The sequence below is a fragment of the Triticum dicoccoides genome, chromosome 6A, assembly GCF_002162155.2.
Source record: "Triticum dicoccoides isolate Atlit2015 ecotype Zavitan chromosome 6A, WEW_v2.0, whole genome shotgun sequence".
NCBI classification, from domain to species: Eukaryota; Viridiplantae; Streptophyta; class Magnoliopsida; order Poales; family Poaceae; genus Triticum; species Triticum dicoccoides.
This window is the reverse complement of record NC_041390.1, coordinates 408,012,578-408,034,910: the sequence shown is the minus strand read 5'-3', so window position 1 is coordinate 408,034,910 and position 22,333 is coordinate 408,012,578. Positions and strand designations below refer to the sequence as shown.

Genomic DNA, 22,333 nt, shown 5'->3' with positions numbered 1-22,333 from the left:
TTTAAGTCTGTTTCTGACCAAATCCAGTTGCATACCTCATGAATTTGTTTAGTGCGCTTGATAATTTAATATTTACAATACTTCTGTTAGAGAGATGAGGTGTTGTACAAAATTTCGTTGCTACTGTACTATGCTCATGACTTCTGATATTTGTAACAGGAGGCCAATGTACCCCCTGCACCTGAAGACTTGCTAAGTTTTGGACAATTCCCTCCAATGCATAATTATAATTTTCAACCTCCGCAAGTGCAGCATCCTGTACAAGGGCACCAAAATATGGATACCAATCAACCGGCTGATGGTTCCGATGATGAAGCTGAAGCAAGTATCATTGATCCTTCCTCCCTCTACACACTAGATCACTACCTTGTCCAGATGGACATGTTAGACTCATTCGCCAAGGAGATCGCAATGGAAGTGAAGGAAAGCCTTGACGCTCAAGGAAGATCAAGCAGAAGTGGTCCGAGGATTTACGTGAACAGGCCACGTGAAGAAGTTGCTGAGAAATTGGTACGCGGCTATTTCTGTGATGATCCTACCTACAAGAAGAAGGTATTTCGTAGAAGATTTCAGATGAGAAGGCCCCTTTTCGAGCGTATCGTACATGCACTAGGAGAGTGGTCTCCAGAGTTCACGCAAAGGAAAGATGCTCTTGACCGTGATGGACTATCTCCATTGCAGAAATGCACATCAGCTATTCGCCAATTGGCATATGGTTCGCCAATTGGCATATGGTACTCCCGCTGACGCTCTCGATGAGTACCTGAAGATTGCCGAGTGCACATCAATTAAGTGCTTAAAGCTGTTCGTCAAAGGCGTGATTCATATATTTGGTGATGAGTATATGCGAAAACCCAATGTCAACGATGTGCAGCGCTTACTTGATATTGGAGAGAGTCGTGGGTTTCCTGGCATGTTAGGAAGCCTCGACTGTATGCACTGGCATTGGGACAAATGTCCCATAGAGTGGAAGGGACAATTCACCAGTGGGTATAAAGGCGTCCCTACTCTTATTCTAGAGGCGGTTGCTTCTCAGGATCTTTGGATATGGCATGCATTTTTTGGTGTTGCTGGATCCAACAATGACATCAACATGCTTAATCAATCGACGTTGTTCCTTGAGCAACTGAAAGGGAAGGCTCCTCGAGTGAACTATAATGTCAACGAGAAGGAATATCAACTTGGTTATTACCTTGTAGATGGAATATACCCAGAGTGGGCAGCATTCGTGAAGTCGATACCGATGGCTCAAACGGAAAAACAGAGGTTGTTTGCTAAACATCAAGAAGGTGCAAGGAAGGATGTGGAACGTGCATTTGGTGTGCTCCAGACGCGATGGTCTATTTTACGGCGCCCGGCACGTTTATATGACCGGGGCGATCTCCATCATATTATGTTAGCCTGCATCATTCTACACAACATGATAGTTGAGGATGAAAAAGAAGAGGCGGGGAATATGCTTGATTTGAATGAGGAAGCAGGCTCATCAATTGTTTTTCCATCAGTATTTACTCATGGTGACATGCCAATATTTGTCGAGGTACTTCAAAGAGATGCTAGAATTCGTAATCGTCCGATGCATAAGGCTCTAAAAAATGATTTGATTGAGCATATATGGAGAAAGTTTGGGCGACGATAGATTATATTCGAGACTTGATCCATGTTGGCACTTATTATTGAGTAACATAGAGCATAAGGCTCTAAACATGTTTTATATATTTTAATTATATTATATTGGCACTTATTATTTATTATGTGTCCGTTCGAATTTGTGTTCTTGTATTTATATATGGGTACTGGCAAACAAAACTTCATATTGATACATGCCACATATAGATCACAAAGTTGAAGTACTAGTATAGATCCCACAAAACAATAAATGAAAATCTCAAGTTACTACCTCTATGTTACTACCCACTATAGAGGTAGTAATAGACTAATAACATATGCATGTTACTACTCTATGTTACTACCCACTATGGCTAGTCTTATGCCGCTGCTCCTTTTTTTCTACTACACACTGGTAACGTGTAGCATCGGTAGACTTATTCACATGGAGAGAGAGGGGGATGGATAAGGACAACACGTAGAAACGGGCAGGCAGACAGCGACATGGTGGGGTAGGACCGCCGCCCGATCAGGATCCAACGTCGTATGATTTCGTTTGGATCTGTTGCAAACGGACAGTCGGCAGGAAAATAGCTTTTGCCTTTAGTATTTACGACTACAGGGTGAAACCAGCCTATTAGTAAGCCGAATGAACTGAGGCCATTTTCCTAAACCTGAATATAAACAAAGGTGGGGAACACAAACAGAGGTTGGTGAAACCGCCTCGGTCCCAATGAGATAAGACGACGTACCGTCGAGGAGAAATTCCAAAGGGTGAACCGAAGCAGCGTGAACACTAGCACCACTCGTTGATCCTTGTGGTGCTTTTCTAGTTGAAGAATCTGCATCAGGCAATCACGTGAGTCTGCTGCCATACTAAAGGCAAAATTCATCAGCAAAGGCAGCGACCAGCAAGCAAAGCCTAGTGAGAGATTGGATGACTAATAGAGAGAAACATTTTCTTCATCAGCCAAGAAAACAGAACAAGAAACATTTGTCAACCAAGTTCAGAGGAACAGAGTATGTTCATATTCTTGCAAAAAGGATGCTATAAATTATCAAGGCTACCTATCAGCATCACCGATGATCGCTAGATTTTTTTACCCATGATCGCTAGTTGAATATATCAGGGCAATATTTGTACAAACTCGTGGAAAGCTACAGCAAACAACATCACTGAAATTTACAAGAGTTTTTCTATTTCCAACTGATTCGGGAGGAATCCGTACTTGGCACTTTGAATCGGTGTAAATGTGTACTCCCTCCGTCCAAAATAGGTGATATGACAATACCAGCCGCAACTTATTTTCACCCAGAAGGAAAATGACCGGCCGAGGCTTATAACTTAAACCGACCAATAGTGTAAATAAGGATACAATTGTAAACATTACAGGCCTAATATGGTGAACCAACCATATGGAACAAGCCTACCCGCTGTGTAGCTAAAATTTAAAGAAAAAAGTGCCTAGCAAGCACGCGGATAAGAAGGAAATGTAGCTTATTATCTGCATTAAACTATGAACTTTCCTAGTAAAAAATAAAATACGTCAAAGGCGAGATGTCAGCGGCAAATCTACGGAAAGTAGTAGAATTTTACGGCGATTTAGTACCTCTTTTCTCAGGGAGTTTTGAGCGCCCCTCCCGGGATGTACCTCCTTACTCAAATCGCTCTTCACCTTAGCCTTCAAACCTTCCTGGTAAACAGAAGCAGCACAGGGTCGCTCAAAATCAAAGAAACTGCTGAAACACTAGCAGCAGCGGCGCCGCTTTCGTGGGTGCCCCAACTCGGAACGCAGTCGGCGGCGGCGGTCGCAGCAGCGGTGCAGAATCCGGGGCGAGCATGGGCTTGGCCGGCGCTGCTCCGGCGAGGGGCGTCACTCCGGCGAGGAGGAGGCCCGTGCGGCGAGGAGGAGGCCGGATCCGGAGTGGCCGAACCTCCCGGGGCGGCGGCGGAGAAGCGGGGACGCGGGCGGGGAGCAGAGGAGCTCGGTGCTCGGCTCCCATGGCAGCGGCGGATCTCGAGGTCGGGGCGACCGGCGACGAGGCTTCCGCGGCGAGGCGGCGAGCTTGTGGGGAGGTGGCGACGCATGACGTGGCGGGGCTCCTCGGGTCCGGTGATGTGGCGGCGCGCACCGGCGGGCGGAGGCGAGGTGGCGCAGCGGGGCGGAGGCGAGGTGGCGCGGCGGCGCGGGGTCGAGGGAGGCGGGGTCGGGCGGCGCTCGGCTGTGGGGCAGGCGTCGCCGGCCTTCTTGCCGGGGCAGGCGGCATCGACGGACACCCCGTACGCCTGCAGGGCCTGGAGCAAGGGAGAGGGAGAGACGAGCGGGAGAGAGAGAGAGGGGTGAGGCGGAGAGGAGAGGGGCGGAGAGACACGGGATAGAGATAGAGGAGGTGTGGGGGCAACGGTTCACCCGGAAAAAAAAATAGCCCCACCTCTTTATCGTCTGTCAAAGATTATTTGCCATCTGAGGTGAGTTGGACCGTTGCAGTGTACTGGCATTCAGTGGACCCACCAACACCTCTTTGCCGTCCGCTGGCAGATGGCAAAGTTTTTTGTCGTCTGCCAGCAGACGACAAAGAAATGACAGATGACAAAGACCTTCTTTGTCGTCTGCCAGTTCTTTGTCGTTTGCTGTTTGGTAGCTGATGGCTGATGACCCACAAGTATAGGGGATCTATCGTAATCCTTTCGATAACTAAGAGTGTCGAACCCAACGAGGAGCAAAAAGAAATGATAAGCGGTTTTCAGTAAGGTATTCTCTGCAAGCACTGAAATTATAGGTAACAGATAGTTTTGTGATAAGATAATTTATAACGAGCAACAAGTAACAAAAATAAATAAAGTGCAGCAAGGTGGCCCAATTCTTTTTGTAGCAAAGGACAAGCCTGGAAAAATTCTTATATACAGAAAAGCGCTCCCGAGGACACATGGGAATTATCGTCAAGCTTGGTTTCATCACGATCATATGATTCGCGTTCGGTGCTTTGATAATCTGATACGTGGGTGGACCGGTGCTTGAGTGTTGTCCTTACTTGGACAAACATCCCACTTATGATCAACCTCTATTGCAAGCATCCGCAACTACAACAAAAGTGTTAATGTAAACCTAACCATAGCATGAAACATGTGGATCCAAATCAGCCCCTTACGAAGCAACGCATAAACTATGGTTTAAGCTTCTGTCACTCTAGCAACCCATCATCTACTTATTACTTCTCAATGCCTTCCTCTAGGCCCAAATAATGGTGAAGTGTCATGTAATCGACGTTCACATAACACCACTAAAGGAGAGACAACATACATCTCCTCAAAATATCGAACGAATACCAAATTCATATGACTACTAATAGCAAGACTTCTCCCATGTCCTCAGGACAAACGTAACTACTCACAAAGCATATTCATATTTATAATCATAGGGGTATTAATATGCATATAGGATCTGAACATATCATCTTCCACCAAATAAACCAACTAGCATCAACTACAAGGAGTAATCAATACTACTAGCAACCCATAGGTACCAATCCCAGACTTAGAGACAAGAATTGAATACAAGAGATGAACTAGGGTTTGAGAGGAGATGGTGCTGGTGAACATGTTGATGGAGATTGACCCCCTCCCGATAAGAGGATCGTTGGTGATGACGATGGCGATGATTTCCCCCTCCCGGAGGGAAGTTTCCCCGGTAGAACAGATCCGCCATAGTCCTAGATTGGTTCCGCCAAGGTTTCGCCTCGTGGCGGCGGAGTCTCATCCCGAACGCTTGCTTATGATTTTTTTCCTCATCGAAAGACTCCATATAGCAGAAGATGGGTATTAGAGGGCCATCAGGGGGCCCACGAGGCAGGGGGCGTGCCTAGGGGGGTAGGGCGCGCCCCCACCCTCGTGGACAGGGTGTGGCCCCCCTTTGGAACTTCTTGCGCTCAGTATTTTTATATATTCTAAAAATGACTTCCGTGAAGTTTCAGGACTTTTGGAGCTGTGCAGAATAGGTCTCTAATATTTGCTCCTTTTCCAGCCCAGAATCCCAGCTGCCGGCATTCTCCCTCTTTATGTAAAACTTGTAAAATAAGAGAGAATTGGCATAAGTATTGTGACATAATGTGTAATAACAACCCATAACGCAATAAATATCGATATAAAAGCATGATGCAAAATGGACGTATCAACTCCCCCAAGCTTAGTCCTCGCTTGTCCTCAAGCGAAAACCGAAATCGAAAAATATGTCCACATGTTTAGAGATAGAGGTGTCAATAAAAATAAAATATGGACATGAGGGCATCATGATCATTCTTAGAACAACAACTTATAGAATTCTTGTCATATGATCTCTTATGCTAGAGTAACAATTAAATCACAATTTCAAGTATGAATCATAAACTTCATTGAAAACTAACAAACTATAATCTCAGTCATTGGAGCAATTGCAATTTATCATAACATAGGAAAGAGTCAATATAAGAGCTTTTCAGCAAGTCCACATACTCAACTATCATATAGTCTTTCACAATTGCTAACACTCACGCAATACTTATGGGTATGGAGTTTTAATCGGATACAGAGAAAGATAGGGGCTTATAGTTTTGCCTCCCAACATTTTACCTCAAGGGTAATGTCAACAATAATAGTTCATGAAAACTCACATCCAATTAGCCATATATACCAGAATCTTTCCAACATGTTGTGCTTGCCAAAAGATAAAATGCAAAAAGGAAGGGTGAAGATCACCATGACTCTTATGCAAGGTAGGAGATAAAAGTAAAAGATAGGCCCTTCGCAGAGGGAAACAGAGGTTGTCATGCGCTTTTATGGTTGGATGCACAAAATCTTAATGCGAAAGAACGTCACTTTATATTGCCACTTGTGATATGGACCTTTATTATGAAGTCCGTCGCTTTCATTTCTTCCGTATCACACGATCGTATAAAGCTTATTTTCTCCCACACTAATAAGTCATACATATTTAGAAGGCAATTTTTATTACTTGCACAGATGACAACTTACTTGAGGGATCTTACTCAATCCATAGGTAGGTATGGTGGACTCTCATGGCAAAACTGGTTTAAGGGTGTTTGGAAGCACAAGTAGTATCACTACTTGGTGCAAAGAATTTGGCTAGCATGAGGGGGAAAGGCAAGCTCAATCATGTTGGATAATCCCATGACAATATAATTTATCTCAAATGTAAGAAAACATAACTCATTACGTTGTCTTCCTTGTCCAACGTCAACTATTTAGCATGTCATATTTTAATGAGTGCTCACAATCATAAAAGATGTCCAAGATAGTGTATTTATATGTGAAGCCCTCTCTTTCTTTATTACTTCCTATTAATTGTAAGGATGACCAAAACTATGTTTGTCAACTCTCAACAACTTTTATTCATCATACTCTTTCTATGTGAGCTCATTACTCTCCATAAGATCCAATTGATCTTTTTTATTCTTTTTATTTCTTCTCTTTTATTTTATTCCCTCAAGATCATAGCAAAATCATCAAGCCCTTGACTCAACACTAATCTTTATTATATATAACTCATGGACTCGATTACATAGAAGGATCATAAAGCAAAACTCAAAACTAGATCATACTAAAAACTTTTATTCTACTAGATCAAAATATTATCAAAAGGATCGAACTAAGAAAAACGGTAAAGTTAGAAGTGATGGTGATACAATACCGGGGCACTCCCCCAAGCTTGGCAATTGCCAAGGGGAGTGCCCATACCCATGTGATTATATCTCCTTTTTTGTTGGTGAAGAGGGTGGTGGTGATGATGGATAGTCGCACATCGAGCGTAGGAGGTCTTCTAACTTGCGGATAATGCCTTTGAGTGCGATGATATGCTCCTTCAACAAAATATTTTCACGTATGAGATACTTATTTTGTATACGAGCTAACTCAGTCATCTTGAAAGCTTCGATCTCAGTTGGGGTAAGAAGATTGTGATCAAGTTGAAGGATGTCTTCTGTTGCCGGAACTTGGTCCTCCGTGGCCTTCTTGATCCCTTCATCCTTGTTGCTCTCCATGGGTTCTTCTCTCTTCAGCTCTATCTTCATTAGCCAAGCATCGTTGCCCTCATTGTTGGAGGAGGAGGGAGACGACATGATGCTTGGCTTTGATAACCTGGCAGAAAACAGCTCAAAACAAGAACAGGAGATTTTTACGTGATACAGTGGTTAAAACCTTCGGGAGATTATATAATGATTTTTACCGACCAAAATACGTAACGTGCAAGAAAACGGAGTCCAGAGAGCACTTGAGGTGCCCACGAGGCAGGGGGCGCGCCCTCCACCCTCGTGGAGCCCTCGTGTCCTCCCCGGACTGCTTCTTATTTTTCTATTTTTCTAAATATTCCAAAACGGAGAAAATTGCCATTAGAACTATTTTGGAGTTGGTTTACTTACCGCACCACATACCTATTTCTTTTCGGAGTCTGAAACGTTCCGGAAAGTGTCCCTTATGTATTCCTCCGGGGTTACGGTTTCAATAACATTGGTTTCAACATTTATAGGATTACCTGAGATATAATGTTTGATTCTTTGACCGTTCACCACCTTTGGATTTGTGCCTTCGAAGTTGTTGATTTTTATGGCACCGGAATGATAGACCTCCTCGATAACGTAAGGACCTTCCCATTTAGAGAGAAGCTTTCCTGCAAAAAATCTTAAACGAGAGTTGTATAGCAATACATAATCACCTACATTAAACTCACGCTTTTGTATTCTTTTGTCATGCCATCTTTTAACCTTTTCTTTAAACAATTTGGCATTCTCATAGGCTTGGGTTCTCCATTCATCAAGTGAGTTGATGTCAAATAACCTTTTCTCACCGGCAAGTTTGAAATCATAATTGAGCTCTTTAATAGCCCAATAAGCCTTATGTTCTAGTTCGAGAGGTAAATGACATGCTTTACCATAAACCATTTTATACGGAGACATACCTGTCGGTGTCAAAAACCGGCGGATCTCGGGTAGGGGGTCCCGGACTATGCGTCTAGGCGGATGGTAACAGGAGACAAGGGACACAATGTTTTTACCGAGGTTCGGGCCCTCTCGATGGAGGTAAAACCCTACTCCTGCTTGATTAATATTGATGATATGGGTAGTACAAGAGTAGATCTACCACGAGATCAAAGAGGCTAAACCCTAGAAGCTAGCCTATGGTATGATTGTTCTTCGTCCTATGGACTAAAACCCTCCGGTTTATATAGACACCGGAGAGGGCTAGGGTTACACAGAGTCGGTTATAATGGGAGGAGATCTACATATACATATTGCCAAGCTTGCCTTCCACGCCAAGGAAAGTCCCATCCGGACACGGGACGAAGTCTTCAATCTTGTATCTTCATAGTCCGAGAGTCCATCCAAAGGTTATAGTCCGGCTATCCGGACACCCCCTAATCCAGGACTCACTCAGTAGCCCCTGAACCAGGCTTCAATGACGACGAGTCCGGCGCGCAGATTGTCTTCGGCATTGCAAGGCGGGTTCCTCCTCCGCATATTTCATAGAAGATTTTGAACACAAGGATAGTGTCCGGCTCTGCAAAATAAGTTCCACATACTGCCATAGAGAGAATAGTATTTACACAAATCTAACCTGCTGGCGTATTCCGTAGCATGACATCACACCACGACCAAGCCTTTATTCGAATCGTTTTTACTGTCCCACCTCAGCGCGTTTAGCGAGGCGGTTTCCTTGGCACGTCTTGTCGAAGCAGAGATCGTGTCCCCTTATTCCGGGATTCTCATCAATACGGGCGTGGGTAACCCAACCGCGCCATTGATTACGGCGCTTGGGAGATAAGCAAGTTTTACCAGGCTAGTGGGGACACGCAGTTTCGTCCGCCCATATAAGGGGATAAGGATCCACCTTTTCATCCACGCCTTCTTCCTCCTTTGCTCATCCATTTTCGCGCACTCGAGCTCCAGCTCCCAAGTCCGCATTCCCCACCTCAACCTTCTCCAGCCATGTCCGGAGCGGGAGGCAAGTGGATGGTCTCCTCCGTCACGGAGGGACACATCAAGAAGCTGAGGAAAGCCGGATACTTGTCTGACGACATCGCACACCGGCTCCCAGACGAGGGGCAGCTCATCCCCACCCCCAGGCCCCATGAGAGGGTGGTATTCCTCACCCATTTCCTCCACAGACTAGGCTTCCCTCCCCACCCATTTGTCCAGGGGCTCATGTTCTACTACGGCCTGGAGTTCGATGATCTGGCCCCGAACTTCATCCTCAACATCTCGGCGTTCATCGTTGTGTGTGAGGCCTTCCTCTGCATCCAGCCCCACTTCGGCTTATGGCTGAAGACCTTCAATGTCAAGCCGAAGGTAGTGGGCGGCTGCCAGGCGGAGTGCGGAGGCGCCATGGTGGGAAAGATGCCCAACGTCCTATGTCTCGAGGGCTCCTTCGTGGAGACCATAAAGGGGTGGCAATCGGGGTGGTTCTACATCACCGAGCCACGCGACCCTGCATGGGTCGCAGCCCTCGAGTTCCGATCCAGAATCCCTACGCGGCTCACCTCGTGGAAAGAGAAGGGCCTGCCGTGGGGTAAAAAAGGAGAGCTGACCGGACTCCAAACATGCGTCCAAAACCTGGTGAGCAAGAAGCTCAAACTTGTCAACGTAGTCCAGGTCATGTTCGTCCGCCGGATCCTCCCATGCCAACAACGGGCTTTCAGCTTGTGGGAGTTCAATCCGGCCTAGCAACAAACTCTGAGCATGCTTTTCGACACAACGTACGAAGATGCCTAGAAGGTGCAATTCAAGGGCGCCGAGGCTCCCGCATCCGCTACCGAGGACCGCGGATTCAGCGCGTAGCGTCAAGCCAATGCGGTAAGCTATTTTTACCTCTTACAGGATATTTGTCTTTCATAGTTTGACTCTATGCGGGATCTAAGCCCCCATGCCTTTGACAAGACTGGCAGAGGATGGCCGAACAGATCAACTGTCCGGCTCCTTTGCCCGAAGACCCAGCAAACGCCCGCTTGGCGGAACTGCTGATTCCGGCACCTTACGTGGTGCCAGGGAAGAAGGCCAAGAAGAAGGCCACGGGAACCCGGAAGAGTTCCCGGCGCCCGGTGGAGTCGGACTCATCGTCCGATGACTCTGAGGCGCACTCCTCCCACGAAGACGAGGAGGAGGAAAGAGAGGTTTCTTCCCCAGCGGGAGGAGAAAAGAAAAGGAAGGCCGCCCCAACTGGGGAGGCCGGAGGGTCCAAGAAAGGGCGGACCCTCCCTACGGACTACTCCACCAACGCCGGCGATGGCGAACAGGAGTGGCCGCTCAGGGCCAAGCCCCTGGCAAAATCGTAAGTATTCAGATACCAGAGTGACTCATGGCGTTCCTTTATTGCACAGCTTCTTCTGACGCCGAATATAATTATGCAGTCCGCCCAAAGCCCGGCTCGACGTGTCGTCGAGCGGCTCCCTGGATTCGTCGGATGTGAATAGTTTTTCACTTCCGACCGCTACCTCCCCTCGCCCTACGGACGACGCCGAGGTGTTGTCCCAAAAGGTTCCAAGCCAGGAGGAGGTGGTCCTGGAGGCGCCGCAAGGCGACCTCCCGGACTCCAGGCACAAAGGGGACAAAACCCCTAAGGGCTCCAAGTCCGGCCCTGGGCCGGACACCGCACCGGAACCTTCAATGGTTCCGGAGTCCGGCAGGCGGCCCCCTAGTAAGAAGGGAAGTCCTACGACGCCGGTGACCTCCGTCCAACCGGAGGCACCGGATAATTTGTTGGAGGTGCTTAACGGCGCCTCCATCGACGAGGAGCACCGCACTATTATGAGTGCGGTGATCTAGAAGGTTCAGTCCACCAAGAGCGGGCTGACTGAAGCCTGTGCCAGCCTGCTAACAGGCTTTGAGGTATGTGAAAAATATGTGAAAATACTACCGCATAGACAGTAGCCCCTGATGCTCTATTTGGCGTTTGGAAAGAAAAGCCGAATAGAGGATCTAATAACATTCGCAGGAGTCTAACATAATTAAGTCAATATGCGTATGCAGGCTTCGCTGCTGGCCTCTGCCGCACTGACTGCGGAGGTGGATGCGCTGAAGCAGAGCCTCAAGCTGTCTGAGCAAGAGCTCGGCCTTGCCAAGAAGGAGCTCGAGGAAAAATAAGGTAAGTAATACCTTGTGGAGTATATTAAAAAGATGCAGCTGCAAAAAATGACAGGATCACTATTGGTGTCCTAGGGGCCACGACTGAGGTGGCGACCCTTAAGCAAGCACTGTCCGAGGCCGAAAAGAAGGCCGCCACGGAGCACACCGAGCGGGAGAAACATGAGGCATGGGTTGGCGAGGTGCAGCAAGAGCTCCAGGCTCTCGTGAAAAAACACGAGAGTCTGGAGCTTGACTCAAAGACGCGAGAGTCCGAGCTCGTGACGGCCCTTGAAAGCGCCAAGTCTGCTAAGGCCAAAGCCCAGAAAGCCCTCCAGGAAGTTGAGGCGATGAAGAAGATAGCGGCGGGTAAGGCATTTTTTATGCGAAGCAAGCACGTGAAAGTGAATTACTTGTTACTTACCCGAGTCCGGAGATCTCCAGGAGCATTCGCAGATTTGCCCCGTAGCGTGTCAGATGCCGCCGCTTTCTACTGGGCCGAGGAGGGCAGCTCAATGGAGAAGGTGTTCTGGTCTCAGTATGCTGAGGCTGGACACCTGGTGCCCTTGAGCGACTAGCTGAAGCAACCGGTCAAGCTCCACAAGGTGGCCGAACAGGCCATGAAGGGCCTTATAGTTCGGCTGTGGCCTGGAGAGGCCCTGCCTGGGAGCTACTTCGGGCTAGTGAGGCGGCTGGTGGATGCCTGTCCGTGGCTTGAAGTCGTCAAGCGCTCCGTCTGCATCGAAGGTGCCCGTAGGGCGCTTGCCCACGCTAAAGTGCACTGGGGCAAGATGGATGCAGAGAGGCTTGTGAAGGATGGGCCACCGCAGGGCAAGGAGCATCGCCACCCCGAGATGTATTATGAGGGCGTCTTGAAGGGCGCCCACCTTGTGGCGAACGAATGTTCAAAAGATGTAATTTTTGAGTGAACTTGTTCGTTTTATCCTGTGGGCTGAAAACTTGTTCATATGCGCTATGCAACGCTTGTTTTAATTTAAAATATTACCTTCTATGCGGCCGTTTATCAAGTCTGAGAGATGGTGAGTCGTCGGCTTCTGCCCCCATGCCACGAGTGCTGGGGTGTTCGGGATAAACCTGAGCACTCTTTTTCCCATTCTTGGGTCCTTCGAGGGAGGTGCTCAGCACAATGAACAAGGCAATCAGACTATAATGCGTTATCACTCTCACTTAGCCAAAGAATTCTATAATTTTAAATTTCGGCAAAGCCCCTAGTGTTCAGAAGACCGAGTTCGGGGTGCTATACACGCCTAGGCCGGACAAAGTCGACTCCTCGCTCTAAGCGGCATAAGTCTTTAGGGACTCGAACCTCCCGAACAGCGACCAGCTCTCACCCTATCATGACAGTTAGTTTTAGCTTTCTCCACTGAGGTGCTTAGCCCAGCTCAACCGGGGCACAATCGCAGTAGTTCTCCCAGTGCTACCTTAGCCGATATAGCGGAACGTAAGGTACCAAAACATAGGAGTCGGGCAAAACCAACTATTGACCAAAGACATGATTCGGAGCTGATGCATATAATGCTATAAGTTCGGAGGGCCGCACTTTGTGAAAGTGTTCGGACTTCTCATGCCCTATTATGGGGTGCTTAAGCCCCTGGCATATGGACCGTACCAAAGTGTACGGGTGCTAAATGTCATAACTGAGCATATGTATTGAAAAAGAAATGAATAGAGAATGCAATAATAAGCTGAAGCTAAGCATTGCTTATTTTAAAAGGCTGTTGTGAAAGCAGAACGATACAAATAGTGCGATAAGCAAGAGATGGGACTATTTGACATGTCCCCTTCCAGGGGCGAGCTGCGAGACGATATGTAAGACGGGTATTTTGCTCGTTATAGAGACCACCAGGGAGTTCGACGTAGCTTTCTGCCTCCTTGGTTGTTGCATCGTGTGTTCGGCGGTTGTACTGCCGGACAGGCCTTCCGAAGAGTGGAGTCCTAAAAGTAGGAAATAATGACAAAATCGGGAGCCCCTAGTGCGGTTGAGCCGCATTATTGGGCGTGCCGTGGTCGTGCCCCTCCCCCTGTGCCCATGGTATTTTCAGAGCGTAGTTATGTACGCGTAGTACTGATTTCGCAGTTTCGCGAGGGCGGGGGTTGGGGCCGTATTGCTACGCTTGCTCGGAGTGTGCCAGGTGGTCTTGTTGTAGGTTACTCCGGGCGTGCTTGACAGTGTCCGGACGCTTAAAAGCCAGACTAGAGAATTGCCTTGAGAGGCTGCTTTGTACTTCTGTTGTGAGGGCCGCCATGTGCTCCTCCGTTCGGAGAGAGCGTTCGGTGTTTCCATTGACCGTAATGACTCCTCGAGGGCCTGGCATCTTGAGCTTGAGATATGCGTAGTGCGGCACCGCATTTAACTTTGCAAATGCGGTTCGTCCGAGCAGTGCGTGATAGCCACTGCGGAACGGGACTATGTCGAAGATTAACTCCTCACTTCGGAAATTATCCGGGGATCCGAAGACCACTTCAAGTGTAACTGAGCCTGTACAGTTGGCCTCTACACCTGGTATGACGCCTTTAAAGGTCGTTTTTGTGGGTTTAATCCTTGAGGGATCTATGCCCATTTTCCGCACTGTATCCTGATAAAGCAGGTTCAGGCTGCTGCCGCCGTCCATAAGGACTCTAGTGAGGTGAAATCCGTCAATGATTGGGTCTAGAACCAATGCGGCGAATCCCCCATGGCGGATGCTAGTGGGGTGGTCCCTTCGATCGAAAGTGATCGGGCAGGAGGACCATGGGTTGAACTTTGGGGCGACTGGCTCCAACGCGTATACGTCCCTGAGTGCATGCTTCCGCTCCCTTTTGGGGATGTGGGTTGCGTATATCATGTTCACCGTCCGCACTTGTGGGGGAAAGCCCTTTTGTACAGTATTGTTCGGCGGACGGGGCTCTTCGTCCTCGTCGCTGTGCAGCCCCTTGTCTTTGTTTTCGGCATTTAACTTGCCGGCCTGCTTGAACACCCAACAATCCCTGTTGGTGTGATTGGCTGGTTTTTCGGGGGTGCCGTGTATTTGGCACGAGCGATCAAGTATACGGTCCAAACTGGACGGGCCCGGAGTGTTTCTTTTGAATGGCTTTTTCCGTTGACCGGACTTAGAGCCTCTGAATCCGGCATTAACTATCGTATCTTCAGTGTTGTCGCTGTTAATGCGGTGCTTTGTGCTTGTTGCGGCGCGACCTGCCATTCCTGTCCTTGGTATCCGAATTACCAGGGCTCTTGGTCATGTTATTGCTACGAGCCAGCCAGCTGTCTTCTCTCGCGCAAAAGTGGGTCATGAGTGTCGTGAGGGCTGCCATAGATTTCGGCTTTTCCTGTCCAAGGTGCCGGGCAAGCCACTCGTCACGGATGTTATGCTTGAAGGCTGCTAGGGCCTCTGCGTCCGGACAGTCGACGATTTGATTTTTCTTGGTTAGGAACCGTGTCCAGAATTGTCTGGCAGATTCTTCTGGCTGCTGAATTATGTGGCTCGGGTCATCGGCGTCTGGTGGTCGCACATAGGTGCCCTGGAAATTGTCGAGGAATGCGGCTTCCAGGTCCTCCCAACAACCAATTGATTCTGCTGGCAGGCTGTTAAGCCAATGCCAAGCTGGTCCTTTAAGCTTGAGTGGGAGGTATTTGATGGCGTGTAGATCATCGCCACGGGCCATGTGGATATGAAGGAGATAGTCCTCGATCCATACCGCAGGATCTGTTGTGCCATCGTATGATTTAATGTTTACGGGTTTGAAACCCTCTGGGATTTGATGATCCATTACTTCATCTGTGAAGCATAGTGGGTGTGCGGCACCTCTGTACTGGGCTATATCACGACGTAGCTCAAATGAGTTTTGTTTGCTGTGTTCGGCCCGGCCGGATTTAATGTATCCGGCATGACGGTTATCATCTCGTGTTGTGGGGCGCCCGGGCGATCCGTAGATTGATATTGTTTTCCTTGCCCTGCCCTCCAAGATATCTCACAGGTCTAGCGCATTTCCCCGTGCCTTGGTATTTTTTGAGCGACGCCGGGGTGCGGCTTGAGTGGAGGGCCGGTCAGCCGCATCATGCACTGGTGATGCAGGTAAGTGCTTCCTCCTCTAAACGGGGTAGCAACCTGCGCTTTGGGTAGCTCTTGGAGGGGCGTTCGAGTTCGTATTCCTCAACCGCAAGGACTTCTGTCCATCTGTCGGCTAGCAAGTCTTGGTCAGCTCTAAGCTGTTGTTGTTTTTTCTTAAGGCTACTCGCCGTAGCCATAAGCCTGCGCTTAAAGTGCTCTTGTTCGACGGGATCCTCAGGCACAACAAATTCGTCGTCGCCGGGGCTTGCCTCGTCTTCGGAGGGAGGCATGTAGTTATCATCCTCTTCCTCTCTGTCTACCGCTCTCTCAGGGGGGCTGGCTTCTCCATCCTCCTGCGCTGAATTTTGCTGGAGGGAGTTGTCTTCGGCACAGTCCGGGGTGTTATTATCTCCCATACTGGTATCACCGTTTTTGCTTTGGCAGGACTTAGAGCGGCGCCGCTAACGCCGGCGCTTGGCTTGCTTCTTGGAGGGCTCATCCCCCGTTGTTCCGTCACCATTGCCTTCTTTGGGTGTATCCACCATATATATGTCATATGACGAGGTGGCTTTCTAGTGCCCTATAGGCGTTGGTTCATGTTCGTCTCCTACATCGTCGTCCATACCGTTGATGTCTTCGGAGTCGAAGTCGAGCATGTCGGTTAAATCATTGACAATGGCTACAAAGTGGGTGGTGGGTGGGCGTCGAATTTCTTCGTCGTCCGCATCCCAATCCTGTTGGCCATAGTCCGGCTAGGGCTCTCCTGACAAAGAGAGAGACCTTAGTGAATTCAGAATGTCGTCGAAGGGCGAGTGCTGAAAGATATCCGCGGCGGTGAATTCCATGATCGGCGCCCAATCGGATTCGATTGGCAGGGGCGCGGATGGTTCGGAGTCCGGAAAAGAGTCCGGCACCTTGGAGTCACGGGCTTTGTAGAGGATGAGGCTGGTGTTCGGCTCAATCGTCATTGAGACTACAGCCCCCGGGGCAGTGTCTAGCCACCCATCCTCGATCGGCGCAGTTGGCTCCGAGCTAAGGGTCGGAGCTGATGCGGGCGCGGACTCCAGGGCACTGTTCGGTGGCAGAGCTAGGTCATACCCGTCGTGACAGTGCGGCGCGCTCAGCTGTGGCTCGAGTCCGTCGAAGATCAAGTCTCCGCGGATGTCAGCCGTGTAGTTCAAACTTTCAAATCTGACCTGATGGCCAGGGGCGTAGCTTTCAATCTGCTCCAGATAGCCAAGCGAATTAGCCCGCAGTGCAAAGTCGCCGAACATGAAGATCTGTCCGGGGAGAAAGGTCTCACCCTGGACCGCCTCATTGTTGATGATCGGAGGAGCCATCGGGCCTAAAAGTGACGACACAGAGGAACTCTCAATGAAAGCACCAATGTCGGTGTCAAAATCGACGGATCTCGGGTAGGGGGTCCCGGACTATGCGTCTAGGCGGATGGTAACAGGAGACAAGGGACACAATGTTTTTACCCAGGTTCGGGCCCTCTCGATGGAGGTAAAACCCTACTCCTGCTTGATTAATATTGATGATATGGGTAGTACAAGAGTAGATCTACCACGAGATCAAAGAGGCTAAACCCTAGAAGCTAGCCTATGGTATGATTGTTCTTCGTCCTATGGACTAAAACCCTCCGGTTTATATAGACACCGGAGAGGGCTAGAGTTACACAGAGTCGGTTACAATGGGAGGAGATCTACATATACGTATTGCCAAGCTTGCCTTCCATGCCAAGGAAAGTCCCATCCGGACACGGGACGAAGTCTTCAATCTTGTATCTTCATAGTCCGAGAGTCCGGCCAAAGGTTATAGTCCGGCTATCCGTGAAGGAAATATGCCCTAGAGGCAATAATAAAGTTATTATTTATTTCCTTATTTCATGATAAATGTTTATTATTCATGCTAGAATTGTATTATCCGGAAACATAATACTTGTGTGAATACATAGACAAACTAAACGTCACTAGTATGCCTCTACTTGACTAGCTCATTAATCAAAGACGGTTATGTTTCCTAACCATAGACATGTGTTATCATTTGACTAATGGGATCACATTATTAGGAGAATGATGTGATTGACATGACCCATTCCATTAGCTTAGCACCCGATCGTTTAGTATGTTGCTATTGCTTTCTTCATGACTTATACATGTTCCTATGACTATGAGATTATGCAACTCCCATTTGCCGGAGGAACACTTTGTGTGCTACCAAACATCACAACGTAACTGGGTGATTATGGAGCTGTACATGTGTCTCCAAAGGTAAATGTTGGGTTGGCATATTTCGAGATTAGGATTTGTCACTCCGATTGTCGGAGAGGTATCTCTGGGCCCTCTTGGTAATGCACATCACATAAGCCTTGCAAGCATTGCAACTAATGAGTTAGTTGCGAGATGATGTATTACGAAACGAGTAAAGAGACATGCCGGTAACGAGATTGAACTAGGTATTGAGATACCGACGATCGAATCTCGGGCAAGTAACATACCGATGACAAAGGGAACAAAGTATGTTGTTATGCGGTCTGACCGATAAAGATCTTCGTAGAATATGTGGGAGCCAATATGAGCATCCAGGTTCCGCTATTGGTTATTGACCGGAGACGTGTCTCGGTCATGTCTACATTGTTCTCGAACCTGTAGGGTCCGCACGCTTAAGGTTTCGATGACAGTTATATTATGAGTTTATGAGTTTTGATGTACCAAAGAAGTTCGGAGTCTCGGATGAGATCGGGGACATGACGAGGAGTCTCGAAATGGTCGAGACGTAAAGATCGATATATTGGACAACTATATTCGGACATCGGAAAGGTTCCGAATGATTCGGGTATTTTCGGAGGTACCGGGGAGTTACGGGAATACGAAGAAGAAGCAATGGGCCTTAATGGGCCTTAGTGGGAAGGACCAGGAGGTGGCGCGCGCCCCTCCCAAGCCCAGTCCGAATTGGACAAGGGGTTTGGGGCGCGGCCCCTCTCTCCCTTCCTTCCCCTCTTCCCCCCTTTCCCCCCCTTCTCCTAGTTGGACTAGGAAAGGAGGAAACCTACTCCAACTAGGAGTAGGAATCCTACTCCCTGGCGCGCCCCTCCTAGGGCCGGCCTCCTCCCCCTTGCTCCTTTATATACGGGGGCAGGGGGGCACCTCTAGACACACAAGTTGATCTTCGTGATCGTTCTCTTAGCCGTGTGCGGTGCCCCCCTCCACCATAATCCTCGATAATATTGTAGCGGTGCTTAGGCGAAGCCCCGCGACAGTAGAACATCAAGATCGTCACCACGCCGTCGTGCTGACGGAACTCTTCCCCAACACTTTGCTGGATCGGAGTCCAGGGATCGTCATCGAGCTGAACGTGTGCTAGAACTCGAAGGTGTCGTAGTTTCGGTGCTTGATCGGTCGGGCCGTGAAGACGTACGACTACATCAACCGCGTTGTCATAACGCTTCCGCTGTCGGTCTACGAGGGTACGTAGATCACACTCTCCCCTCTCGTTGCTATGCATCACCGTGATCTTGCGTGTGCGTAGGAAAATTTTGAAATTACTACGTTCCCCAACAGTGGCATCCGAGCCTAGGTTTTACGTGTTGGTGTTATATGCACGAGTAGAACACAAGTGAGTTGTGGGCGATATAAGTCATACTGCTTACCAGCATGTCATACTTTGGTTCGGCGGTATTGTTGAATGAAGCGGTCCGGACCGACATTACGTGTACGCTTACGCGAGACTGGTTCTACCGACGTGCTTTGCACACAGGTGGCTGGCGGGTGTCAGTTTCTCCAACTTTAGTTGAACCGAGTGTGGCTACGCCCGGTCCTTGCGAAGGTTAAAACAGCACCAACTTGACAAACTATCGTTGTGGTTTTTGATGCGTAGGTAAGATTGGTTCTTGCTTAAGCCCATAGCAGCCACGTAAAACTTGCAACAACAAAGTAGAGGACGTCTAACTTGTTTTTGCAGGGCATGTTGTGATGTGATATGGTCAAGACGTGATGAGATATAAGTTGTATGAGATGATCATGTTTTGTTGAAGTTATCGGCAACTGGCAAAAGCCTTATGGTTATCTCTCTATTGCATAAGATGCAAGCGCCAAATAATTGCTTTACTTTATCGCTATGTGATAGCAATAGTTGCAAGAGCAATTGTTGGTGAGACAATCATGTGACGACACATTGATATAGATCAAGATGATGGAGATCATGTTGTCATACCGGTGACGATAGAGATCATGACAGTACTTTGGAGATGGAGATCAAAGGCGCAAGATGATGATGGCCATATCATGTCACATATTTTGATTGCATATGATGTTTATCTTTTATACATCTTATTTTGCTTAGTTTGACGGTAGCATTTTAAGATGATATCTCACTAATTATCAAGAAGTGTTCTCCCTGAGTATGCACCGTTGCGAAAGTTCTTCGTGCTGAGACACCACATGATGATTGGGTGTGATAGGCTCTACGTTCAAATACAACGGGTGCAAAATAATTGCACACGCAGAATACTCAGGTTATACTTGACGAGCCAAGCATATACAGATATGGCCTCGGAACACGGTGACCAAAAGGTCGAGCATGAATCATATAGTAGATATGATCAACATAGTGATGTTCACCATTGAAACTACTCCATCTCACGTGATGATCGGACATGGTTTAGTTGATTTGGATCACGTGATCACTTAGAGGATTAGAGGGATGTCTATCTAAGTGGGAGTTCTTAAGTAATATGATTAATTGAACTTTAATTTATCATGAACTTAGTCCTGGTAGTATTAGAATATCTATGTTGTAGATCAATAGCTCGCGTTGTTGCTTTCATATGTTTATTTTGATATGTTCCTAGAGAAAATTGTGTTGAAAGATGTTAGTAGCAATGATGCGGATTGGATCCGTGATCTGAGGTTTATCCTCATTGCTACACAGAAGAATTATGTCCTTGATGCACCGCTAGGTGACAAACCTATTGCAGGAGCAGATGCAGACGTTATGAACGTTTGGCTAGCTCAATATGATGACTACTTGATAGTTTAGTGCATTGTGCTTAACAACTTAGAATCGGGATTTCAAAGACGTTTTGAACGTCATGGACCATATGAGATGTTCCAGGAGTTGAAATTAATATTTCAAGCAAATACCCGAGTTGAGAGATATGAAGTCTCCAACAAGTTCTATAGCTAAAAGATGGAGGAGAATCGCTCAACTAGTGAGCATGTGCTCAGATTGTCTGGGTACTACAATTGCTTGAATCAAGTGGGAGTTAATCTTCCAGATAAAATAGTGATTGACAGAATTCTCTAGTCACCATCACCAAGTTAGTAGAACTTCGTGATGAACTATGATATGCAAGGGATAACGGAAACGATTCCCAAGCTCTTCGTAATGCTGAAATTGACGAAGGTAGAAATCGAGAAAAACATCAAGTGTTGATGATAGACAAGACCACTAGTTTCAAGAAAAGGGCAGAGGGAAGAAGGGGAACTTCAAGAAGAACAGCAAGCAAGTTGCTGCTCAAGTGAAGAAGCCCAAGTCTGGTCCTAAGCCTAAGACTAAGTGCTTCTACTACAAAGGGACTGGTCACTGGAAGCGGAACTACCCCAAGTGATTGGCGGATAAGAAGGATGGAAAAGTGAACATAACTATATTTGATATACATGTTATTGATGTGTACTTTACTAGTGTTTATAGCAACCCCTCAGTATTTGATACTAGTTCAGTTGCTAAGATTAGTAACTCGAAACGGGAGTTGCAGAATAAACAGAGACTAGTTAAGGGTGAAGTGACGATGTGTGTTGGAAGTGGTTCCAAGATTGATATGATCATCATCGCACACTCCCTATACTTTCGGGATTAATGTTGAACCTAAATAAGTGTTATTTGGTGTTTGCATTGAGCATAAATATGATTTGATCATGTTTATTGTAATACGGTTATTCATTTAAGTAAGAGAATAAATTGTTGTTCTGTTTACATGAATAAAACCTTATATGGTTACATACCCAATGAAAATAGTTCATTGGATCTCGATCGTAGTGATACACATATTCATAATATTGAAACCAAAAGATGCAAAGTTAATAATGATAGTGCAACTTATTTGTGGCACTGCCATTTAGGTCATATTGGTGTAAAGCGCATGAAGAAACTCCATGCTGATGGGATTTTGGAATCACTTGATTATGAATCACTTGATGCTTGCGAACCATACCTTATGGGCAAGATGATAAAGACTCCATTCTCCGGAACAATGGAGCGAGCAACTGACTTATTGGAAATAATACATACTGATGTATGCGATCCGATGAGTGTTGAAGCTCGTGGCGGGTATCGTTATTTTCTGACCTTCACATATGATTTGAGCAGATATGGGTATATCTACTTGATGAAACATAAGTCTGAAACATTTGAAAGGTTCAAAGAATTTCAGAGTGAAGTGGAAAATCATCGTAAAAAGAAAAATATGGTTTCTACGATCTGATCGCAGAGACAAATATTTAAGTTACGAGTTTGGTCTTCAATTAAAACTATGTGGAATAGTTTCACAAATTCGTGCCACCTGGAAC

General features: G+C 47.3%; 1 pseudogene; it reads left to right on the top strand.

The window, feature by feature from the left end:
- Positions 1-573: 573 nt before the first annotated feature.
- Positions 574-1,639, top strand: LOC119317219 (annotated as a pseudogene).
- The last annotated feature ends 20,694 nt before the right edge of the window (positions 1,640-22,333 follow it).